Source organism: Lynx rufus, unplaced genomic scaffold, assembly GCF_022079265.1.
Source record: "Lynx rufus isolate CCGP_SWC_20201006 ecotype Redwood Valley unplaced genomic scaffold, mLynRuf1.p SCAF_3, whole genome shotgun sequence".
In the NCBI taxonomy this organism is placed as follows: Eukaryota; Metazoa; Chordata; class Mammalia; order Carnivora; family Felidae; genus Lynx; species Lynx rufus.
The window spans coordinates 107804833-107824776 of NW_025814845.1; the positions used below are offsets into that span (position 1 = coordinate 107804833).

At 35.8% G+C, this 19944-nt stretch overlaps 1 long non-coding RNA gene across 1 annotated transcript; it reads left to right on the top strand.

Moving 5' to 3' along the window:
• Positions 1–1274: 1274 nt before the first annotated feature.
• LOC124520163 (uncharacterized) lies at positions 1275–19652 on the top strand. Its single transcript, XR_006964265.1, has 3 exons — positions 1275–1336; positions 3137–3200; positions 19626–19652. It is a non-coding gene; the product is annotated as an uncharacterized LOC124520163 (long non-coding RNA).
• Positions 19653–19944: the final 292 nt, after the last annotated feature.

Genomic DNA, 19944 nt, shown 5'->3' on the forward strand with positions numbered 1-19944 from the left:
CAGTGATGGTATTAAAAGACAGCATCGCATAACTACAGTTTCTTGTTCAGTAAAAGAATAACCATTTTTCCTTTATTTTTTAACACTCTTAAAAAGCACTACTCACAAGTTGAATTTCTTTAAGGCTAAAGAAAAAATCCTAATGGAAAAGTAAAGTCTCAACTTCTTGGCCTGAAACCATGCAACAGTGTTTTGCAGATGGGAAAAGAGTAAGAGTGAAAAATGTGATGAACCCTTAATACTATAAGCTTCTCTAACTGAGATGTGGTGGTAATTGCTTTTTATTTTTTTGTAACATCTCCTGGAAATGGTAATGCTTTCAAGTGAGGATCAAAGAGAATGACCTACATAAGAAATAGATTGCAACGTGTAGTTACATTTTTCATCCTTTGTAATATGCTTCTTGCATCCATACTTCTATTAAGAAACACAGCATAATGCTCATCATTTTTTAAAATGAGTTGTCACTAAGGTCAGATGGGATACTTGGGAAATAGAAAAAAAATATGATTTGCACCAAGTTGTTAATGTCAATAGATGGATCAGTGGACAGATCACTCTTTACATGCTACCTTTATACATTTAAAGGAAATAAGACCAAAAATTCAGAAATAAAGATTTATATTTCTGATATTTGTATATGTAATATTATGTCTATTTTAAAATTTTGTTCACGTATATATAACATATATTTTGTGTATGTGTATATCATGTATAAATATTTCCAAATTTTGTATATATATACACACATACATATATAAATACATTAAATATATGTGTGCACATAAAATATATGTATATGTGTATATATGCACATACACATATCTATTTCTGATACAATGTGTATGTGTGTGTGTGTGTGTGTGTGTGTACCATCAGAAATAGACAATTCATCTGTTTTCCTATTCAAAATATTCATTAAAAACAAAGGTTTTGGGGCATCTGGGTGGCTCGGTTAGTTGAGCTTCTAGCTCTTGATTTCAGTTCAGGTCATGATCCCAGGGTTGTAGGATCGTGCCCCATGTCGGGCTCCGTGCTGAGTTTGGAGCCTGCTTAAGATTCTTTCTCTCTCTCCCTCTGCCTATCTCTCCTGCTTGTGTGCTCTCTTTCTCTCTCTGTCTCTCAAATAAAAAAAAAATAATAAGGGGCTTAATATAAGGAGAGGTAACAAAATGATAGTGTTTTTAAGCTTGTGAACACATTTTATTCGCAAAATTTTGTTGTGGTTTTTTTCAGCCCTAAATTTGGCCAATCAAGAGATATACCTCATATGTGTGGTTACTGGGAACATTTCACAACAAAAGATATCTCTTGCCAACTCAACACAAGGCCAAAGGTATGTCCTTAGTTCACTAATGTACAAATTTCCCCAGAGAAGTAGTACCTTAAATTATTATTATTAGCTAATCTAATGCATTAGATATTTTCAATGAATAAAAGTGTCAAAGGAGACCAGAGTTCTATGGAAAGTTTCCATAGTTAGGTATTGATAGAGAAGGACTCTAGTGGAACCAGGAAAAAGACAAACTAATTCACAAATATTACCCCAAACATTCCTTTTTAATTCTCTTTTCACCAATAAATTAAAAATAATGAACACTATTATGTTCCTTAATAAATAATGGTGTTCATTCACTAATACCATTTTTAAGTGTCCTTGATAACAGAAGAAAGTGGAAGAAAAAACTAGTAATGGCCCAGGCAGGGTGAGTACATTGAAAAAGTCACATTTGTTTCGATTGAAAATGATTTATATCTTATACAGATATCAAAGTGGTATTCTACGTTTACAGCATCATCCTTACTTCAAAAGGTAGAATTAGTTTCTGCACAGAGCCTAGGTGTAGCCTCCCAGAGCCATTTCAGGAAGGCCAGAATGAGCCAGTGGCTGTCTGCCAATGTGCATTTAACAATTTGGGGACATGCATAAGGGGCTATGGGGATCCAGAAGGAAACAAAAGTAGATTAGTCAATATATCCACAATAAAAGAAAATGCTTCAGTAAATAAATAGCTACATTTTATTTTATGCAACAGATTTACCTATTCCATAGAGAGTTTGATATATATTTCCTGAATATCTGTTTGCTGAATCTTGTCTTATAATCATGATAAAGTTTGATATGTACTTTTATTAAAAAGATTGTTTGCAATGAATCAACCCTGGAAGAACAACCACTTAAATAACTTAATGAAATGAATATCTGACAGAACAGTGTGCAAATAAAACTTTATGCATAAAGTATTCAGTTAAAACTAGTCTTAAATTTTCAAGGGAAACTGGCCACCTCACAGAACAGAATTTATCCTGAGTTGAAGCTCTAAAGCTTGTGTTAAAACATCTTCCTAATATTCTACTAACCCAAACCCTGTTCAGGCTTGCACCTTAATGAAAGTGAGACTTTAGAAGTGAACGAATGAATTCAAACTAAATTCATAAAAGATAAAACATATTATATGTCCAAACTGAAAATGTTCAAACAAATGTGCTTCATGTTCACACACACACAAAAGAATGTGAAAATTCTGCACTCAGATAATACATAGTGCAAAAGTTCCTTGGTTCATTTATTTGACTTAAAAAAGAAAAAAAATTAGGGGTGCCTGGGTGGCTCAGTCAGTTAAGCATTCGACTTTGGCTCAAGTCATGACCTTGCAGTCCATGAGTTCGATCCCTACATCAGACCCTGTGCTGTCAGCTCTGAGCCTGGAGCCTGCTTCAGATTCTGTGTTTCCCTTCCTTTGCCCCTTCCCCACTCGTGCTCTTTCACTCTCTCTCAAAAATAAATAAAAATCAATTTTTTTAATTTAAAAAAAGAAAAAATTCAAACTAATAGAAAAAAAATTACCAAAATAAATGGATTCAAATAAAATAAAGGGAGGATCAATAAACATGGATTGACTTAGTTATTAATTTTTAAATACTTTACTATCCATGAATTCTACATTATGAACACTCTAAAGAGTTTCTATTTGTACTTCATGGTATTTTTTAATGCTTACTTTAATTAAAATACTACCAGAAGTTTTCTGTGATAAAAACTGTCAAATATAAATTAGTGTTACAATTTCTAAATATACTTTTTGTACTCGTAGGATATTTATTTATTTATTTATTTATTTATTTATTCATTTAGGAGTTTCTTTTATCTGAAAGATCTTTGGTCTGTACCTGAAACAAATTGAAATTTTAAAATTGAGGTGAGTGTACAGATTTGCTGTTTTGATTATTGATGCTTCATGTTTTCATTTTAGCAGACACGGGAATATTTTCCATGTACCATGTTTGCCAAGAAAATGCACAATGTTTTCCATGCAGATACTAAAATTTTGGCTAAGGAGTTAGAAATCTGTAACTTTTGTGGCAAAAGTAGAACAAGAAATATCCATCCGGTTAAATAACTCTCTTCAGAAAGGACTGTACAGGTAAAGAAATTACTTTTGAGAATTAGGTTTGGGATTTGGGGAAAGATGGTGTGTTTGGTGATTCATGCTTTTTCCCTTTCCTTTTGGAGATAGAGCTGTGAAGAGGAATCTCAGTGTCTTTTTTTTTTTTTTTTCGGACATAACAGGTATTTTTACATGCAAAGAAATGGAGGTCATATGTTCTCACAAGCATAGAAATCTTATTTGCTTTTTGGATTGTGTATCTGGATTCTAGACCAGAATGTCATGCCCAGAATAGATCTTAGATATTGTACAGGTGAATCTATTCATTTTACAGAGATTAAACCGAGTCTCAGAGTGATATGACTATATCCAAGATGGCTCTGATTTGTACAGGGTAAAGCCCACAAACAAAGGATACATTGTAGGGAATCCATATCAGATGTAACGCTGAAAAATGTCTCTGCTCTGTGGGGCGCCTGGGTGACTCACTCAGTTGAGCTTCCGACTCTTGATTTCAGCTCTGGTCATGATCCCAGGGTTGTGGAGCCTGCCTGGGATTCTCCACACCCCACTCCACCCGTCTCTCAAAGTAAAAGAAAAAAAGAGAAATTAGGAAAAAAAGTCTCTACTCCTCTGTTGTTCCTCTGGAAAATTTATTGTGATCCTAAACTTTTCATATGGTTTTAATTCTAAATTTCATCACTTCTTTCCCATCCTTCCATCTAGATAACACTGACAACTGAAATGATTGTGAATGATGATTAATACTGACTACTTAACAAGCTATTTTAAATTAGGGGGACTATAATTCCACCAAAGGTTGTTATAATAAAAACAAGTGGCTTATGTAGCCAACAGAACTTTTTATGCAATACTATAATCTCATAATTAAAAATGTTTGTTATTTGATGTAACACATGAGTTCAAGAATAAAAATCTTCTCTATTATTTTTTCTTTAATTTTAAGATCATAAAGTTCCCTAAATGATGAAATTTGTCTTCTACTAAGCCAACATGACCACATGTGATGTTAGTGACTTAGAATATTCAAGTTAGCCTTTTTCAGCACATATATATTGGCAGTCTCCCTAGCAGGAAGGTTTCATAGTTTTCTTTGCAAAAGTCATGCATACATATATATTTATTTTAGGCACATAGATATACATTCTATTTTGTGACTGGAGCTGGAATCTGGAAAGTCTGGTCTTTTTTCATGACCTCCAAAGACTGAATTTAAAGCATTTGTTCATAAATAGGCAATATTTTATCAAGTAGAAAATATTTTATCAGGTACATTTAAGCTTACTTCTCTATTTCTTTTTAAGTTTGGTTGGCTATTTATTTGTTTTATTTAAGAAGGGCCGGGATCTAGAGGAAAGAAAATACTCATAGCATTTCTAATATTCTCTTCATTCAATTCACTTTTTATGTCCCAAATCTGAATATCTAGACTTGTCCCCATTAAGGCCCAAGTCAGTTACTCCAGCTTGCTGACTGATACCAGGGAATGGGTAAGTAGCAGGAAAGCACTGGGTGGCTTTTCAGCAGTCCCTCAGTCAGTCAAGAGCCTTGCAACTCAAGTGTGTGAGGATGAACATTTCAGCATCCATGCCGAATGATAGAAATAGTACATAAAAAGCTCGCGTTGTTGTTGAGAGCATGATTACATAGTACACTTTGTGAATCTGCATTTATATTCAATAGCATATTATGTGTGTATATGCAACCTTTTTCATTATTTATATATAAAATAAAAATTTTATAAATACATTTTCTTTATTAATTCATCATTATTACTTCATCATACTTATATTTGAGATTACTATAATGGGATTTAAGGAAAGAAAAGTGTCTAATTTGTTTTCTTTCTATTTTTTTCCTTCCTTTACATGTATGTCCTACTACATAAACTACTAATCATTTAGTGTTAATATTAATCCAATGTAGTTAGTAAAATAATTTATGTACAAGCATTTAACTTTTGTGTCATGATGATCAATGCAAAAAGCACTTTAATATGTAATATGAAAATGGGTGACAAAGTAAATGAGATATTACATTTCTGATCCATCACCATGCATAATAGGAGAGCTGGGGTGAAGTATAACAAGCCTTTTGTGTCTGCTTCTTCCTTTGATTTTTAATTTAAAGAAATACAATCTAAAATAAGAATAAGTCACCAAATGCCAGATTCATTCTTTTCCCTGAAAAATTATATATTCTAGGTAATCGTTCATAACCTAGATTCTTAAGGAACATTGACAATCTGTAAGACATACATTTTAAATATTTCAGTTTCTTTTATCTTATTGTTTTAAAAAAGAGATCAATGTAGGACAACCAATAAATTTTCATTATTTTCCATGTTAGCTTTGCCCAACCTTTTAGATCATATTTTTCATGATTCAATCCTAGTTTAACTTTTGTTATACTTTTTAAGATGAAAATATATTTAATCAAAACATACTTTTTAAAATTTTTTTTAACGTTTATTTATTTTTGAGACAGAGAGAGACAGAGCATGAACGGGGGAGGGTCAGAGAGAGGGAGACACAGAATCTGAAACAGGCTCCAGGTTTTGAGCTGTCAGCACAGAGCCGGACGAGGGGCTCGAACTCACGGACCGCGAGATCATGACCTGAACTGAAGTCGGACACTTAACCGACTGAGCCACCCCGGTGCCCAAAACATACTTCTTTAATTTCCTTTTTGAAATATTTTATAGGTTAATTATAGGGTACTGTGTATGTATGTGTGTTTGTATATGAATACACACATACATCCATGGTTACTAGAAATGGAAAGCACAATAACGATCATCTTGAATATCCTTCAAATTTGATACATAAATAAGTGAACCTCAAAGTCATTAAATGATTGGTACATGGTTTTAAAGCACTGTTAGATACATAATTAGAACACCAGTTTCCAAATGTCCCCTTTCCTAGCAAACAATGGTGAAAAATCCAAAGGCACCTAACTCAAATACCTGTCAGTTAACCACAATGAATGGACATTGTGGACAGAGTCAGCATATCTGGCTCTCCATTGAATTATTATGATTTTGTGTGTGTGTGTGTGTGTGTGTGTGTGTGTGTGTTGGGTAGCATAAGAAAAAAACATCAGAAAAATTTTAAAGGCTCATCATTAAGCCTCTAATACTGCAGCACCCCGTAAAATGCATCCAAGTGCTAAATCCACCATCCATTAATCTAAGGTTCTGTAGGCACTTAACTCAAAGTTGTAGAGATCATGCCTAATAGCCTACTTGTATGCTCAGCTGATGCACTATAGATTAAAGGAGTTCTGTAGGTAGTTCTCTAGGAATGTTATGTCTGGCTGCCTTTTATCTGAATTTATTATGTCTAGCAGTACTGTGCAGAAGTCCATAAAGTAGTAGATAACTATTACACTTCTGAAATATATATGTCTCATGGGATATCCACTAGCTGGATTTTTTCCAGATTTTATTTTGACACAAAATGGCCTCAATTGCTTGGGTCTGGCCTCTGGGTTGTGGCTGTCATGGCAGACTAGAAAGTATTGCAGTTTTGTGAACAAATCATATACAAGGGAAGCTTTAAATGGTATTGAATTAAAACAGGATTACTATTAGTATAAAGGCAGTTGAGGGAGTGGAGCTATAAAGGTCCTTCAGATTTTTCACTTTAACAACCTATTTTCAAGGATGGCAAGCCAACCTGATAAACTTGTCTCTAAACTAAAACCTGGAGAGTTATTACTGGTGTCAGACTGGAAGAGACATTTATTGGCTGCCTCTGAAAATATCAACCTGATCCCTTTAACGGTAAAAGGGTCTATTGCACATAGTTGGTAGGTCTTAGAAGTTTTAAGTGTGTAGATCTAGTTTGCTGATGAAATTCTGAGATTTAAAGTAAAAAGTAACACAGCCTTCTAGTTTATTACAAAATAACGATAAATGCACACATCTAAGGGTATTGGAGAATAATAAATCACATATTTTTATAATTCTTTAATGTCATTGGTATACTGGCGGGTTTGTATATATGTATATTATGTATTTAATATTAATAGATCTAAATTAAAATAATAGTAAAATGATTCCAAGAACCAATGATACACTTTTTGGTATGTCTCTGACATAAACCTTCTGTTAACCTAAAATTGAGGACATAAATATCCTGAGACTGAAAGAATATAAACAGGGGACGGTTCAAGATGGCATTGTAAGATCTTGAACTCATTTCCTCCCATGAACACAACAAATCTACAACTACATCTGAAATAAATCCTGTAAAAATGACCTGAAAACTAACTGAATAGCAACTCCATGACAAAGAATCAAAAGGCCACATTGAGATGGGTAAGAGAGGCAGAGACATTTCTCACCAAAAAGACCCTGCACAATGACCCACAATTAGGAGAGATTTCACAAATACAGAGTTTCTCCCTAATGAGCACGGAGTTTGTGCCCCACATCAGGCACCTCAGTCCTTGGGACCTGTACCAGAAGGACAAGCCACCAAAGCCTCTGGTTTAGAAAACCAATAGGGCTTATTTCCAGGAGATCCATACAGTTGTAGGAAAGGGAGAGTCCATTCTCAGAGGGTTGGTGTGCAGACTCACTTGCCCAGGGCCCAACACCAAAAGGAGCAGTTTGAAAAGTGCCTAGACCATATGTGAAGAAGATTTATTTGCTAATCTTAAAGCATTTGCTGGAGGGGAAGGAATCTGTTGGGACTCTCTCTGAGAATGAAGGCATTGGTGGGCATCACTTCCTCTACTTTGCTAGCACCATTGCTGGTGGGCTCCATTATCTCTCTCCCTCTAACCTGTTAATGCCAGTAGGTGCACCCACCCCTGTGCTGCCCCTGTCAGAGCCAGGAAGCTGAGTGCCCCATCCCTAAGCCACATCTATGGCTCCACCAATGACAGTGGGCATATGGAACTCACACAGGGGACACCTTTTGAATGCCTGGCTCTGGTGGCCAGGGAGGATTGCATTTATGGGACCCATGGGATTAAAATAATTGGAGAAACAGTTTTGTCAGACTACCATTCCCAGAGCACTGAACATACAATAGATTGAAATGCACCCTCAGTATTGTGAAAGAGGCCTATTTACTTATCCTGGGATTTTAGCCATGGATTATCATACATCCAGAGGGTACAACAGTGATCTCAAGGAATGTAGGCCAGGGACACCATCTTTGTGCTCTTCTTTGGCTTCCTTTTAGCTCATTGGTATCTCCCAGAAAGGAGCATATACACTTGTCTGGAGCCTTGAGTTTTACAGCTGTCACCAAGGGGACACCTCTAGATCAGCTGGCCTAGATTTACAACTGAAGTCCCCCAGGACTGTATATATTTGAATACCTTAAATGCTGCTGCCTGAGAGTCTAGATTCCAATCAGCCTGAAACTAGCAGGTGACTAAAATCCCTCTCCCTGGAACATTCATAAGACTGACATCCCCTCAAAAAATGGTCCCTATTAATAATAAATTAGGCCACTTAGACAATCACATAGGTTCAAGTGACAACCAAGAGCTGGGAAAAGATCAAATGATAAGTTTTATTTCCTACACAAGACTATTCCTTCAAGACTGGGAGAGGTAGGTGTTTCACCTAAAACATAGACACAAGCACAGCAAGTCAAACAAAATGAGGAGACAGGGAAATATGTTCCCAAAGAAGGAAAAAAATAAAACTCCAGGAAAAAATAATTAATGAAATGGAGAAAATGTAATTTACCTGAGAAAGAGTAATTGTCATAAAGAGGTTCACTGAACTTAGGAGAAGAATGAATGAACATAGCATATACTTCAACAAAGAGATAAAAAATTAAGAAAGTACCAAAAACTGAGGGGTTCAATAGCAGACTGGATGAAGCAGAAGAAAGGATCAGTGATCTCTCACAGGGCAGTAGAACTCACCCAAACAGCCACAAAAAGAAAAGAAATAACTTTAAAAACTGAAGGAAAAAAACAGATTTATAAAGATATATGCACTTTTATGTTTATTGCAGCAATATTTACAATAGCCAAGATACGGGAACTAAGTGTACATTGATAGATGAATGGATAATGAAAATGTGGTATCTATACCTATGTAGTATATATACTTACATGATGGAATACCACTCAGTCATAAAAAAAGAATGAGATCTTTCCATTTGTGATAACATGAATGGCCCTCTAAGGCTATGTGAATTAAGGTCAGACAGAGAAAGGCAAATACTTATGATTTTGCTTATATGTGGGAACTAAAAAACAAAACAAATGAACAAACAAAACAAAACTCATAGATATAGTAAACAGATTGGTGGCTGTCAGAGGGAAGAGTCGTGTGGGGTTAGGTAAAATAGAGGAAAGGGATTAAAAAGGTAGAAACTTCCAGTTATGAAACAAATAAGATATGGTGTAATGTACAGCATGGTGACTACAGTTAATAACATTGTATTGCAAATTTGAAAGGTGTTAAGAAAGTAAATCTTAAAAGTTCCCATCACACGGGAACAATTTTTTTGTAACTGTGTATAGTGACAGATGGTAACTAGACTTATTATGGTGATCATTTCACAACATATACAAAGGTTTAATCACTATGTTGTACACCTGAAACTAATACAAGTTTGTGTCAATTATACTTTAATTTTAAAAAAAGGTAATATATTCAGTGAGAGTCTCATCAAACTTTGACTAAATATATTTTCTGAAGTTGCTTCTTTTAAAATCAGGTCCTTGCAATCCTGTGCAGCAATGATTGTTGGAAAATTCTTTTTGTTCAGTTGAAATTGTATTCTTCATCCTGCCTTACCCCAGGAGTAGCACAAAATAGTTTGATTGTCCCCTACCGCCATTTTGTAATTGCTCTTTTTCAAGTTTGATATCTATTGGTTCTTCCAATAAAGGTGAGTATGAGGAAAAAATTGAAACTTGAAGTTATTTGAGAGCTAATACCTGACTCAGTAAACATCTAGTTTGGAATTCTAAGTTTAAACTCAGTAGGAAGTCACTAAACTTTAAAATGATTGGGTTATCTTAGTAAACAGATCCTATTTAGACTGCCACTCCATTAGACATTCACATTGTGCTCTCGCTTAGGCGATTTAACTGCAGCCTTGATTCCCTTGTCTGTGAAATGGAATTTCTCATCCTTCGTTACAGATATTTTGTGAGATCAGATTCAATAATGAATGTAAATTTTTAGCAGAGAAGCTTACAAAATATGAACCTGATATAAATTGACAGTGAACTATTATTTTTTATTCTCAAGCAATTGTGTAAATACCTATGAATATAGTTATGGATAAAATTCCATGAAAAATATAAACTTTGCTACTGGTTAATTCTACCTTTTTTTTTTGAGAAAAGTTTGATATTTTCCATTGAGATTATACAAAAACCACATTGAAGTTACTTTTATTTTATTTTTTTTAAGTAACATTTAAGTGAAGGAAACTATATTTAGATCGTTAGGTGAAAAACCAAAGAAATGCATAAAAGGATGCCTTTGTTAATTTGGAGTACCTTCAAATAGACTGAGGAATTTGTTAATCAATACAGATACAAATACTTGTTAAAGTCTTGCTGTGTACTATATCTGGAACCATAGGAGGTAAGTACTGATTCTACTAAAACACAGAAAACTCTGTTACTCATTCAAAGTTATTGCACACCTATTATGTGTGAAGTGAAATTTCAACTCATTTTAGAACCCACACATTTCAGTGCTGTGGCTGCATTAGAAAGCACCCCAAAACTTTAGTAGCTTTAAAAAAATGGTCACATTTATTTTGCTCATCAGTCTGCAGCTTGGGAATGTCTTGGCAGATAAAGCTTGCCTCTGAGCTACATGATGTCTGGTATCACATGGGTCAGCTTGAAGGCTAGGTCAGAGTCATCTGGGGCAGCTGGAATCAATGGAAGGCTCAATCACTTTTAGCCCTAGTACCTGCACTAAGAAGGCTCAAACAGCTGGGGCTCTCAGACATGTCTTTCTATCTCTAGACATAGGATGAATCTCCATTGGGACTCATTGACATAAACATTGCTGCTCCTATACTACAGTGAATTGCCTTCAGGTGACACTTCACCACCAATGGCTGAGTCCAAGACTTGGGGCCCAAGTCTGTTCCCATCGCCTCACTGGAGATAACTCTGCAATGTGGTTTATGTTCCAGAGCTATTCCCCAGAGAATCAGGCAAAAGATGGACCATAGTTGAGAATACATCCTTGTTTGTTCCCTTCTTCTTCCCTACCTGACTTCACTTCCTTACAGGTTACTGCAGATGAGCGCCCTGCAGTTAATTGCATGCTTCTGAACCCCTCTCTTGAGCTGTTCCCTAGTAAACCCAACATAAGACATAGGATGAAAGTGCATGTAAAACATCAGGAAAAAAAATCCCTTATTAGAATAAACAAAGCAACAGACTTTTTTTTTTTTTTTTCTCACTGGAAACTTTGGAGAGATACTATATTGACTCTTCCTTAATATTAATTAATTTGTTCTAGAAATATAGTTCTTTGGACTTTCCAAGTTTCCATTAACGCCTGCTCTTCATAATGTTTGACACTACTTTTGTTGAGATCTGTATACAAAAAAATCCCTATCTCTTGTACCACTCATCCATCTCAATTAGTTGAGTTTTATTCTAGCCTCTCTTTTCACACATGAAGCATGGGACACACTTTTCAATAAAGTGTCTCAGCATCAACAGTTGTTATAAGAGATTCACACTAAGCATAGATTTAGACAGCTTTCTACAGACTCTGTGTCATTACTTTCAAAGTAGAGGCTAAATGTATCACTTGCAAATATATTCTCCCATTCAGTAGGTTGTCTTTTTGTTTTGTTGATGGTTTTCTTTGCTATTCAAATTTTTTTTTATTTTGATGTAATGGAATCTAAACAATAACAACAGCAACAAATAAACAAACAAAAAGCAGAATCAGAATCAAACAAAATACAGAGAACAAACTGGTGGTTGTCAGTGGGTAGGAGGTACGGGGTTGGCAAAGTAGGTGAAGGGGATAAGGAGATGCAGGCTTCCAGGTATGGAATAAATACATGATGGTGATAAAAGACACAGGATAAGGAATGCAGTCAATTATACTGTGATAGTATCAGGACTGATGGTAGCTTCACTTGAAGCGAACATAGTGTCATGTATAAACTTGAATCACTGTGTTATACACCTGAAACTAATGTAAGATCCTGTGCCATCTGTACTCAAATTAAAAATAAAATAAAATAAAATAAAATAAAATAAAATAAAATAAAATAAAATAGAGGCCAAATTTACATTATTGCATAAAATGAAATAATATTTGATGATTTAAATGGACTTTAAGCAAAAACTGAAAAACTTAGAAAGTTAAGTTTTCTAAATGGGCAATAGATACATTCTACCCCTTTACAGAATTTGGAAAATATTTCTCAGAAAGAAAAGGCAAGAAGAGCAAAGTTGAGGTTCAGAATAGGTGTATAGGGTAGCAGATAATTCCACTTATGTTTTACTATGGGAAACATTGTAAGTACATTAATCTTCTCTTCAAAGGTCTCCTAACTTATCACTCCTTTTATACTCTCCCTTCTTTTCATGCTTACATTTACCAGGGCCAGGAAACCAGTCACTTCTCTGACCCCAAGGCACTGATTCACACACTCACAGCAGAATACCCTAAGAAGGCACTTGCCCACTGAATCCCCCTGTTGTAATCCAGCATCAGTGTTCTGTAGCAACTCTTTCTGGACAATTGTTAGGGAAAAAATGCATTTTGTGTAAAATGTATTTTAAACCTCACTTTTCTTAAGACAGTGAGAGCAAAGGAAGAAAGTTAATGATTGATGACATCTATAAAAACTGAATGACAGTATTTTAATCTTTCAGGTTACACTCATATTCTGAAGCAATAATTTCTTAACTCACAAAATGAATTTCATCAATGACGTTATTTTAAACCTTCCAGTTAAGATGGTACTTTGAAAAAATATTTTCTTTACCTATAAGGTGGATTGAATCAGGAATTTTACTGAATTTATGAAATAGTTCCTACTTTTTTTTTTAAAGATAAAATGTGGGAAAATGTGGTATGGAAGTCACAGAAGTGCAAAGTTATTTTACTCTTTAAAATAAAAATAAGTGAGGGGCACCTGGGTGGCTCAGTTGGTTAAGCGTCTGACTTCAGCTCAGGTCATGATCTCACGGTTTGTGAGTTTGAGTCCCGCGTTGGGCTCTGTGCTGAAAGCTCAGAGCCTGAAGTCTGCTTCAGATTCTCTGTCTCCCTCCCTCTCTGCCCCTCCCTTGCTCATGCTCTGTCTCTCTCTGTCTCTCAATAATAAATAAACGTTAAAAAAATTAAAAATATAAAAATTAAAAAAAATAAGTGAACATAGAAAAAAATGAAACATATAACCCTCACATATAAAAAAGAGAATAGATTTAATGTTAATGGTATAGTTTGGGAACAGAAATTTTGACAATTAAGGACAGACCTCTTACTCGTCACTTTAAAGATAATGTAGTGAGTGGACAAGATTCCAGTAATTAGAAAAAAGGGCTAGAGGTGGGGTAGGGAAACCAGATAAAATGATACAGCATGTTTCTCTAACCCAGTGGAGGTGTGGGATTTGCTCCATAGCTAATCTGGAGCTGTTTGGCAATTCTGGAGATGATTTTGAGTGTCACAACTAGGAGTGGGGACATTAGTTTCATTTAGTTGGAAGAGACCAGGGATGCTGTTAAATATCCTACAACACACAGAATAATCCTTCCCAACACAGAATTATCTGGCCCCAAATATCAATAATGCCAAAGTTTAGAAACCTGTTCTAAGCCAAGGCCTCTCTCTCCCACCAACAGAAAATTATAACCAAGGAAAATTACTATATTGAGAGAAATAAGTCACTAATACTTGCCTTCTGGTTTTTTTGTTTGTTTGTTTGTTTTTTGTTAATTTTGTCACATACCAATTTAGATCCCAAACCATGGGGCCTTTACTTATGTGATCCTAAAGGTGGACCAATTTTTTTTCAAAAAACAGACATGAATTGTATTATACATTTGGCCCATTTCTGTACCTATTCATCATGACATCGCTGTGTTCCAGTAGGGGGATGATTTGTCCCATCATTTCTGTTCTAAGGAAAACCTTTCTGGACAGCCAGTCTATAGCTATCATAGCCTCAGGGTGGCTCCTTGGAGTGGAAATAGGATTACACCAATACTTTTCCTCCCAGGTTAGCTTTGCCTCCAGGCTTTTCATTATTGTTTCTGTCTCCTATAAGTAGTGTGTGCATGTTTTAAGAATCCCCCTGAAAAGTAACATTGGGTGGCAATTTCTCTTATTTTCCTAAATTATTATTAATGGTGGTCTTGGTAGGCCCAGAAAATTTTGCAATAGATAAACAATTAGTTGTCAGTTTGAGCAGAGAAACCCCCATAAAAAAGCAGTTAAATTTCCCTGGATGATCAGATATATTTTTCATAAGAATTGTCTTTGCTATAACATCCAAGAGCAATGACTGTTTACTCTAGGCAGGCAGTATTACAATTGTTGTAAAGCCCGATCCCATAGAGGATTATGTATAACTTGCAATTGGTATTGTGAGAAGGTTCAGCTAGTGAAGAATTCCTATGACGGTCATAGTCCTTGTTTTGTTTTTTGTTTTTTGTTTGTTTTTTTTTTTTTTTTAGACATGCCTTGGGGCAGGTAATACTATGTTGTATATATAGCCTTCCTTGTATGTATTGATAAGTGGCCAGGGAAGAGGTCCTTGGTAAGATGTCCTTGGACACTTGGTTAATGTAATGTCTTTGCATACAAATAAATGAGGCTTATACCGGAGGGGAAGAAAGATCATTATAATTAAGAGGAAAAGAGATCAATACTTGTAAGGGTATATATTGTTGGCAGAGTTTGCATTTATAATCATCCCAGGGATGAGGAAAAACTATAATTTTATCTCTATAATCCTATAGGGTTTGTAAGTATTGACACTGGATTACAGAGTTTTTAATTTGATTGCACCAATCATGAACATCCTGGTTGTAATACTAGGTGCATACTATCTTTGGACACTCTTTTAATGATACTCATTAGGTAGTGGCCCATTTCTCTATTTATTTGATGGCACTAATTAATAGTAGTGGCTTATATATGATTTGAAGTAAAAGTTAGCCCAAACAGTTTAAAAGGCATTTAAAAATAACACATGGTGATTTATGGGAACAGCTAATGCGAGTAGTGGTAGACATACAAGGAAGAGTACTGTCCTCAGTGCTGATGTATGTGATTATGTTAATGATGGGTTTTGGAGTGGTGGGGGTTCAGAGCTGATGGTCAAGAAAGAATTCTTGAGATGTCTTTGATGGAAAAAGGGTGATTTTATTACAGCACAGGGACAGGACCTGTGAGCAGAAAGAGCTGCACTAAGGTTATAAAGAGTGAATGGTTACATAATATAGAGTTAGGAGAGGTAAAGTCCAAAAGGAGGCTTCCAGAAGGACTTTGATATGCTAAATAGGACTCCCAAGATACTTGAGGCCTTGCTATTGTCAAGCTAAAGTTGTTTTTCTCCTAGTAAGGCATTAACATTAGGACAGTAGGGGGTTCCTGGAGAAATGTTGTACTCTGTATTTGCCTCAAGTGTTTGTCAATGGGCTGTAGGTTATAAGGAAATTTAGTTTTCCAGTCATTTCCTTTTTGCCTTTGCTCCACATATCACTATGGAGAGGAGGAGGATTTTAAGGCATCCAGGAAATGGAGATATTTGTAAACTGATGGAGACTCTATCAGTTTAACCATTTGTTTTCTGTCTTTTCCTTCATCCTTGGGCAGCCAGGAGTGCCTGAGGAATGCCACACATATCCCACCTGGGGGAGGGCGGCAGTAATGCTAGCTTGTCCTTGGCCCTCAGCTTGCCTTATGGTCCCTCGTAATTATTAATCAGATCCTTCTGCCCACAAATGATCTCTGACTTTTACCTCCACACTGTTGCTGTGCCCCTTCCTTATCTGAGAAGTTTTCATCCTCAGCAGTGTCAACTACATGTCTTTTGACAGATCACTCTAGTCCTGGTAATTTGCATCCTACTGTTGACAAGGAATGTCTGAAAACTGATGGAGACTCATGTCTTGCATGACTGTGATCTCTATCAGTTTACCATTTGTTTTCCCTTTTTCTTTGTTCCTGGGTATCCAGGAGTGCCTGAAGAATATCACACATATCCCACCTGTGCTTTTCCCTCAGCTTGCCTTATGTTCCCTCATCATTAGGATTAACCAACACAACTAAGCAACAACATGGTTCCCATTATCCCCAGTGTGACCCATGTTGTGTGACTCCACGTGGGGTACATGTACTGTGCTGTTTTCAGACATTCCTTGTGTCCTTCTTCTAGGAGCTCAGCTGCCTCGATGATGACACTTTGCTCAGGACAAAAGGGAAGCTTGGCTTAACATTTTCCTGCCCCGCCCCCCCAGGATCCTGAGAGTCTCCTTAAACACTAAAGTTCCTTTGCATACCTCCTTTATCTTTGACCCCCAAATATATGTTGGCAATTTTACTCTAAGCATATGGCCCCTGACACACATCTGAAAGGTCTCATGATGAGGTTTTATTAACAGTAATAAATGACATTTTCTTTTTTTTTAATTTTTTTAATGTTTATCTATTTTTGAGAGAGAGAAAGAGACCATGAGTGGGGGAGGAGCAACAAGAGAGAAAGAGACACAGAATCTAAAGCAGGCTCCAGGCTCTGAACTGTCAGCACAGAGCCCAATGTGGAGCTCCAACTCGTGAATCATGAGAACATGACCTGAGCCAAAGTTGGACACTTAACTGACTGAGCCACTCAGGCACCCCATAAATGACGTTTTTAATCACAGCTAGCCTCTCAAGGTCCTGGAAACCTTGCTTCCAAAGTTCCTTAGATACTTACGCTGTGCCAATGTGAAAGTATATAATAAATCAGTCTTCCTAACCCCAGTGCAGCTCTTTCTGTCCATGGATCCTGTCTCCATGCTTTAATAAAATCACCAATGACACCTTCAAGAATTCTTTCTTGGCCATCAGCTCCAAACCCACACCATCACTTCAAAACCCCATCAAAATGATATGGTCAACGGATGAAAATGCTTCTTTCTCCAGATAGTGGTTGGTGGGTGCATTTGGCTTATGTTGGATGATGAGAGAATGCAGAGTGAGGATGGTCCCATCATCAGCAGTTCACAGCATTTCCTTATTAGGACCAAGTAGAAAGTGGCCAGGCTCTGGAATTTTGGTAAGAGAAGAGGGAAAAGTGAAAGCACTAGGTGGTTGTTCCTTTGCTCTGCCCTATAGTGTCAGGGTTCCCGTGTTTATGAAAACTGGAAATTAGATGTATCTGGTATGGGTATAAACACCAAAAGAGGTTGCAGTATCTCTATTAGTAGTCTCTTCAGTTATTATCTATTTAAATATGGTATAGTTATGCCATATTATGTGTGTGTGTATGTAGGTGCTTAAAATAATCAGAATTATGAATGGTATTTTTAACTATTTGAGGGACCATTGGGGCAGAGAGAGAAGGAGAGAGAGAATCCCAAGCAGGCTCCATGCTCAGTGCAGAGCCTGACATGGGACTTGAACTCATGAGCCATGAGATCATGACCTGAGTTGAATCAAGAATCAGATGTTTAACTGACTAAGCCACCCAGATGCCCCTCAGCTTCCCTTTTTATAAAGCTATCACAGTCTTGAGAGAAAAATATGCCCAAGGAAACACAACAAAATAGCTATCTACCTAAGTAGACTACTATTATTTATGAATATCATTAAATAATTACTTAATAAAAGTTTATAATTAGAATTCCACAGTATCTGAATAATCTACCATGATAAAGTAGATTATAACAACCATACATGGATGGTTCAATGTTATAAACTCTATAAACATAAGTCAACCATATTATTAACTCAAAGGGCAAGAATATCTGACGAGTTTAATAGATACCAACATTGGAAAGGGAAGGTAAATTAGTTATCTTTACAGATGACATCATGGTAAATCTGAATAACACAAAAGAATTATGTTTTTAAAAAATGATATAATGAGAATATTTAATAGTTTATTGATTATAAATTAGTGTATTCAATTCAATAACTTGTCCTAAATAAAGAATAATCACTTAGGATATACTCTGTAGGAAATGAGAAAGAACAGAAGGAAAGATGTAAAAAAAAATGAAAAGCTGTACTTTCTTTATCATAAGAAGATTCATTATTTAAAGAAAAATAATGCTATCTAAATTACTGGTTGTATTAATATCAAATCACCAAAAAAAATTGTGGTGCTTTGATTTCAATAAAATTATTTTTTAAAATTTATTTATTTATTTTGAAAGAGAGAGAGAAGGCACAAGTAAGGGACAGTCAGAGAGAAAGGAGGGAGAGAGAGAAAATCCCAAGCAGGCTTTGAACTGACAGTGGATTTTTGGTAAGAGACACGGGGCTCAAACTTGTGAACCATGAAATCATGACCTGAACTGAAGTCGGATGCTCAACCAACTGAACCATCCAGGCATCAATAAAATGATTCTTAATTTTATCTGAACATAAATATACTACACAAGTATTAAAAGTGATGAAAACAGCTTGGAACTGCAAAAAAGGGGCATATATTCTCTGGGGGAAAAAGAAGAGTAGGAGTTAACTTGGTGAATATGAACAATGCTTAGAGAAAAAGGAGCAGGGCCAACCAGTGGCTTGAGTGCAGTGAATGTGCCTAGACAGGTGGGGACCAGAGTACGCCGTATCTTGTAGGCACAGCTCATAGTCTTTCCCAGAGAAAAATGTGAAGTCACCGAGATATCTTCACCAATAATAGGATGGGATCAGAATTTGCTTTGAGAAGATCATAGCCATAGTATTACTTAATAAAAGAAGTAAACATGGGTAAATTAAGACAAAAAAAAAAAAAAAGAAAAAGGACATGAGGAAGTCCCAGCAGTTTGAAAGGATAGTAGGTTTTTGAATAATTGTTTTAGAAAAGTCTTGCTATTACACATCAAATAAGGAATTTAAGTTAGTTGGACACAAAATCTTTTATTTCTCAATGCCTTTTGAAGGTTGCTCTAATGTTTTTTGGCATTCGATATAGTGGAAAAGTTTTGAATTTATAGATTTTTGTTCATGTGTTGGGAATGTGTTATTCTTTTCAATATGGATGCTTATAAATTTTTTTTAATGTTTATTTATTTTTGAGACAGAGAAAGACAGAGCATGAACGGGGGAGGGTCAGAGAGAGAGGAAGACACAGAATCCAAAGCAGGCTCCAGGCTCCGAACTGTCAGCAAAGAGCCCAACGTGGGGCTCAAACTCACGGACCGTGAGATCATGACCAGAGCCAAAGTTGGAAGCTCAACTCACTGAGCCACACAGGTGCCCCAGCAATATGGATGCTTATAATATTTGACCTCAAAATCATAATATAAAATTTTTACCAGGATATATCCAGTATAGATATCTTCTTATAGTTTTCCAAATACATGTTAAACACTCTTGGTTTTCACACATAGATTTACTTTT